Source organism: Ipomoea triloba, chromosome 13 (genome assembly GCF_003576645.1).
Source record: "Ipomoea triloba cultivar NCNSP0323 chromosome 13, ASM357664v1".
NCBI lineage: Eukaryota > Viridiplantae > Streptophyta > Magnoliopsida > Solanales > Convolvulaceae > Ipomoea > Ipomoea triloba.
Window position 1 is genome coordinate 25,989,564 of NC_044928.1, and position 6,937 is coordinate 25,996,500.

At 29.9% G+C, this 6,937-nt stretch overlaps 1 pseudogene; it reads right to left on the bottom strand.

The window, feature by feature from the left end:
- Positions 1-1,327: 1,327 nt before the first annotated feature.
- LOC116000924 lies at positions 1,328-2,333 on the bottom strand (annotated as a pseudogene).
- Positions 2,334-6,937: the final 4,604 nt, after the last annotated feature.

The following is a 6,937-nucleotide window of genomic DNA, read 5'->3' on the forward strand; positions in this document are numbered from 1 at the left end:
TTATATATTTTAAAATATAATTTGTAGTATCTAATTTTAATTTTTACAAATTAGATTTAAATGTTCATTATTATAAATTAGAGAAAATAGTTTCTTTATTGTTATTTTCTTTATTTTTTTTAATGCTACATATATGCCTACATCTAAGAAGATAAACAGGACAACATCACTCAATAAAAATGGGTTAACACAATAAAATATTGAATTAACATATTTCAGGGCCACAAGACACATTTATTCGGTTTTGAACTTTGTAGGTTTTTTTGTTTTATGAATAATAAATATCTATTTCAAAAAAAAATTAGTGAAAATAGAGCATTTCAACCAATGTGATGGGTTGGGTTTGGAAATATCACTACAAACTTAACTAAAATACCTAAACAAATTGATGTTAGGACTACGACAACTCTATATAATCATACTTAAACTATAACTATTGCAAGAAAAAATCCACTTTAGAAACATAGGTTGTGAATAGTGGAAAAGCCATAATTCTTGACATTATATATAACAACTTTAAAAATATCACTGAAAATTAGTTAATATGTGTAAGAAAATTAACATATTGTAGTTTGGCATGAATAATATAATTAGAAACCATAACTCATTTATGGCTACCTTACTATTTTAAGAATAAGGCATGATGCTATTTAGCACTATAAAATTTTCATACGTTATTATACTTACTCTATTCTAGTTCACTTGTCTTGTTTATTATTTATTAGTCAAATCAATTTTTTTTTCATTTTAACTTACCATTGATAATGATAAGCGAGAATATTGAGTGCATACGTATGTGTGCATTGGATTGTTGATATCAAAATTTTATTTAGAATATTTTAAATTAATTTCAAAGTGATACTTTTTAAACTTGCATTGGGATGGCAAAATCGCAAGCTTGGTATGGTGGACGTGGTAAACTTGTAAATAGATTTGTAGGGCAATGAGATCACATTATTTTTATGAGTATTTAAAATCAAAATTTCTGATTTAAAATAAATATTAATGAAAATAAACAAACAAAATTGAGTTATTTAGATTATTTCCAATAGAAGATTATTATTTATTATGATTATAAAATATAATATGTAATTAAGTTTTTTTTTTTTTTTGGAAAGATGTAATTAAAATTTTTAGTTTTTAATTTTACTTGGTATAAATTTGTAAACATAATTGTCAGTGTCTATTTATCATAACTTGTACAAATTATTAAAAGTTTAGATAAAGTTGAATGCATTTGTACCTAATTAAGCTGCAAACTTTCCCGTCTGATCTGAAATATTAATGGAAATATAAGAACACAAAATGAATCTGCGCAAAACACTAATAAATGCAAACATAGCTTCATTATATATAAACTGCATTACAGTACAATACCCAAATTAAACAAAAATACAAGGAAAAGATAATGACTACAAATTTTACTAATTCCTAAGTAGTCAATGGATCATATCCAGAAATGCCATTGCCATCTTTTTCCCAAGTATGACTTGGGATGATGTTGTTAAATGGACATGATCCTGGATATTCAGGTCCGATCCATTGGCATCAACGGTTCTCATCGGGCGACAAAGCGACCTGGATGATCGGGAGATTGGGTGCCTTCAAGTCTTCACGTAAAGACGTGAAAAAGTTCCGGACATCGGTGGCGAAAGTGGCGAGACCAACACCTTTATCTGCTTGGTTCTCTCCTTGATACCAAAGGAGAGCCTCGAGCCTTCCGCCACCCTGCAATGCAGCCGCGGTACGGTTTATTATGCGGTTGTACAGTTCTGTACCGCGGCTCCATTCAGCCATAAATGTCCCCCCTTTCGCGCAAGGGACTAGGCCGATAACACCCAAACACGGCTTCCTCTTCAAGACTTCATTGGCAAAAGCCATGCCCGGTCCTACCCCACATACTTTGCTCGTATCGATGTCGGCGTGCAGTGCAGAGGCTCCGTCGCCACTTCCCATGCCAATTTTGCGTTGAGGCGAAGGATATGAGGGCTAGACTGAGAGTCTGGTGGAATAGTATGATTCCATACTGCGCCAAGTGGGTTTTCTGGCGTAGGATCGAGGTACTCAATTCCACCGCGGCCAGCCATGTTGCTCTGGCCGGCCAAAATAAAAATGGCCTTTTGAGCATTAATACTACTGCATGCTGCTACAAGAAGGAGGAGGAGTAGTAGTGTTGGGGATTTCATCATTTTAAAGCAAAAAATATAATGTTTTGAAGGGATCGGAGGAGAAATTGATGTTCAGAGCTAGGTTAGAGATTGGAAGAAGTATTGGAATTGGAGGACAGTAACGTAACCAGACTAAGATGGAGCTAGGAGCTGAGCTATACTGGAATGAAATGGTAAATTGTATTGATGATATGAATGAATGCTTGCAGAAGCTAAACTATATATAGAGGAAGGAAATAGAAGAAACGGTTTAGTACAGCAGCAAACAAATTTGCAAGCCATTTTTAAAGTTAGGCATTTGCAAGCCATTTTTAAAGAAAATTAAATCTGTTAAAGATAAAAAAAAAAAAAAAATCAAGCTAGTATGCCACATTTTAATTAGTAAAATTCAAGCTAGTAAAGATAAAAATGAAGATAAAAAGTTGCATGTGCACCAGCAAATTGGTCTACTAGCTTCTTTTTAAAAACCTTTTTTGCCTTTTTTTTCTCTATTTTTTAAATAAAAAATCCTGTTGTAGCCCTATTTCATTTTATATATCTACATAATTTTTAAAATTTTTAAATTTAAAATTTATATTTTTAGAAACAAATTATATATAATACTTTAAAGTTTAAAGGTCTCATTATATTAAGACATTTAAAAAAAACTAGTGTTTACTATATATTAACTAAAAATCAAAATACACAAGCAAGACATAATTCCAACAAAATAAAATTTAGTACATTTAAATTAAAGAAATAAATAAAGTTTTAAATTATGAAAATAGAAATTATTTTAATATATAAATAGAATTTTATGTGGGTGACTTAAAGATAAATAAATTTTGCTATAATAATTAATATACTAAGAATATTGATTTTGATGTAAAATTTTGTATTTTGGATTGAAAATGTCATAGTAAAGCAACACAAGAAAGGACCCATAATTGAGAATACATTTTTTTTAAGAGTAACGTTTGTCTCTCTTAAATGAGAAAGTTAGGGATGTGATTAGTTCGAAATATTTATGATTGTTAATGGTTGAAGCCAAGGATAAATTATCGATACATTCTTCCCAAACTATTATTGATAAATTATTGATACATGCAGCATGCTACTATTAATGGTGGTTCAATGTACTCATCATTTTAACTATTGTCACAACACCACCAAAAAAAAATAATAATAATAACTTTTGTCACCGGAACAAAGAAAACAAAAATTGAGGAAGACGTGGACCTAACATTTAAAGAAACGGGGTGCAAAATAATTAATCAACAAACAAGTACCTTTTGTTTGGTAATACATTTTGAGAAATTAGGAAATGAAAAAGTGAAATATAATATTATAATTTAAAGACTAACATTTTAATTAGATATTTACATCTACAAACCTAATAATAAGAGCCTAAGGCAAAAAGTTAGTTTCCTAAATCCTAATGAAGACTAACATTTTAATTAGATATTTACGGCTATGTTTGGCAAACCTAGCTGAAAAGGTAGCTGAAAGCTGAAAAGTAGCTGAAAACTGAAAAGCTATAAGCTCGAAGCTGAAATCTGAAGAGCTGTTAAGCTAGTTGTTATGCTTAAAAGTGTTTGGTAAAATTAGCTTTTTGATAAACTGATAAATATAAAAAGACTAAAAAGGAAGATTTAAATAATTTTAAATTTAAATAGGTTTGTTTATATATTAAAATATAAAATAATGAAATCAATATATTTAAATAAAATATAAAGTAAGAACATATATTTGAAAATATATAAAGTAAAAAAAAATATTTATAATTCATAAGATTAAGTTCATATAAAAATTAATGTTCAAACACAAATGTCAAACTAAAATTACTATCAAACATAATGAAAAGAAAATGTCAAAAGGGTTTTAATTGAGAGGGGTAAAGAATGTCATTTATTTAAAATAATAAGGATAAAGATGGAAAAAAGTTAAAAAGCTACTAGCTTATTTTTGAAAAGCTACCCCAAGTAGCGTTTCAAAATAAGCTCTTATTTTAAGCTAGTAGCTTATTTTGAGAACATTACCAAACAGAGCTTATAGCTTATTAGTAGCTTAAAATAAGCTATAAGCTCCTAAATAAGCTCTGCCAAACAGAGCCTACATCTACAAACCTAATAATAAGAGCCTAAGGCAAAAAGTTAGGTTCCTAATGACAAACCTAATTGTTTGTTGAAATAAATGATTCATATTATTTAGGTTTTCGTTTGGATTATTTACTTCTAAATCTTTATGTTGGTGACATGATAATAAGGCATGGTACTAGACCCAACACGACGGTCTAGTATAGGTCCAATATGGAGTACTCAAAGGCATGCAATCAATTAGTGATGTCAGGAGTGAAGAGGGGGTGGAACAGTGCCCTTATGGGAGCACCGACCTATAAAGAAGAAGAGCAATTATGAAGGGCTAGAGAACACTTATAAAGGAGAGCGTCACAATTATTGAGGGGTCATTGTACTTATTGTGTAACCGTTATGCTTTGTAATATAAAGTCAAGTCCATATAGTAATAGGGGGACACACTATGAACTTTGTACTCACACTCTTAACAATACAAATGACTCTATGAAACTATTTCTTTCTAAATATACTCTGATAAATATTTACCGTCCGTTGGTATTAACATGGCTATACTAGCTTCGTTCTATTTTTTGCAGCATTACACATTTACACCCATCATTGCATTTTTTATTCCTTTTCATGTCTGCCCAAACTCTAGTCATTGAATTGCATTTCATTGATTGACGATGGTGCATGCATTGGGCGGCTATCTATATTATTAGGGGTGTTTGGTGGGTTGGAATTATAATTCTGTTCCTACCAAACTCTATCAAATTTATATTCCATGATTTAATTTGGTTTGAAGGAATGCAACACAGTTTGTAAAATTATAATTCAACAATGAATTACTATTTTGTCTTTTATTATTATTATTATTATTATTATTATTTCAATTCCCCGTCATTATATTATTACTTACCAAACAATGTAATTTGAATTTCCAGCTTATTCTTTTCTCACGGAATTACAATTTATTTCCTTCCTAATTCACTCCTCCCAACCAAATGCCCTGTTAATTAACATTTTATCATTGATCATTCTACATTTTTCAGTTAAAAATTAATTATTTATACATAACCCTTTTATTTTTGTGTACTAATCAAAGTTTATTCAGATTAATTACAAACAACTACTTTTTAAAAATATAATTAAACACTTTTACTTTTTTGAAATTTAATAATAATAATAAACTTCTTATCAAACTGAATCTTTTTAGGCTATGTTTGACACCTACCTAAAAAGTAGGTGAAAGTTGAAAACTTATAAGTTAGAAATTCAAATTTGATGAGTTGTTAAGCTAGTTAAATATGAAGGGAACAACCATATGCTTAAATATGATTTACTAGAATCACTCACTGTGTGATTTCCCGAATAACATCTACCAAAGATGAGTTCTACTACACAATGATCCACTGACTAAGGGATCTTCTAGTCAAGATCTATGGAAATCGGTTAAGTCATATTTTATCCTTTACAAGTAACCCTAGCTATCAACTATGAAGATTACTTCGAATTGAAGATTATATTTTGAAGACTATAAATTCCTTAAGTTACAAGAGTTAAAATCATCAAAATCTAATAAACATTATTTCTAATAGTAACACTCTCCAATTGAGGTTGGGGTTCAGTTTGAATGAAAGCATTGTCAAAGCAACATGAGATACTATACTTTGGTAGATTTTCTATCCCCAATCCCTCGAGCAGACCTAATGTTTTTTATCATCTTTTGAGTCTCCCATACACTACTCCAAATAAAAGAGGGTTTACTCCCATTTTTGGGTTCCAAAAAAGTTTCATTTTGAAAATACCTAGCTTTGTACACTCTAGCCATAATAGAATCAAGACGATTAATGAATCTCCAAGCCTGTTTGCATAACTTAGATTTAACTCTATGATTTTATGAAATCTCATGCTTAACTCTTTTTTTTTTTTTTTTGGTGGATAATAGAGTCACTACCAAGACATCCACCTTATACCTCTGCTACCTCCCTTATTACCGACCTCCCCACCATAAAAGGAATTCATTCAAACTTTAATTTTATAGCACAATTATTTTGGAAATAAGAAAACACTGATTGCATAGGTGTGAACAAACTGAATAATATTTTTTTATTAGAAGCACTTCACACTATGCTCGGGATAGAAACCTTGTTGTTCTGACTATTTGTTTTAGTTAACAATCTTTTTGTGTATGAAATCCAACACGCACTTCCCTTTTTCTTATAATACCCACCATCGAGTGTAGCCCAAGATACTTACTACCACTCTCAATAGTTTGGACATCGAGGATCTCCTTCACTGCTTCCTTATCCTCCTCTTCCTTAACATTGTTGCTAAAACTAATAGAAAACTTAATTGGCATAGTAGGTTGTTAAGTAAAAAGATCATCTTCAATAAAATCAATCTTACCTACCTTTTTGCTCAATATTTTTGTGTCTTCGTGGAGATCTTTCTACTCTATTTTGAAATGATTATTTTGTGCTTATGTCTAGATTGATTTTATTGGGCATTATCTTTTCACTTTACAACCTACTATAACTTAATTAGATATTTAAAAAAGGAATTGGGAGTTACATTCTAAATTCCTAACTTGTCTACATGTATCTTAAAATTTTTGACAAACATTACTTTAATTTGGATAATTTTCATAAAATAATATTTATAAAACGCTTATTTCTATATTAATTAATCCGTCCCCTTATTATTATTATTATT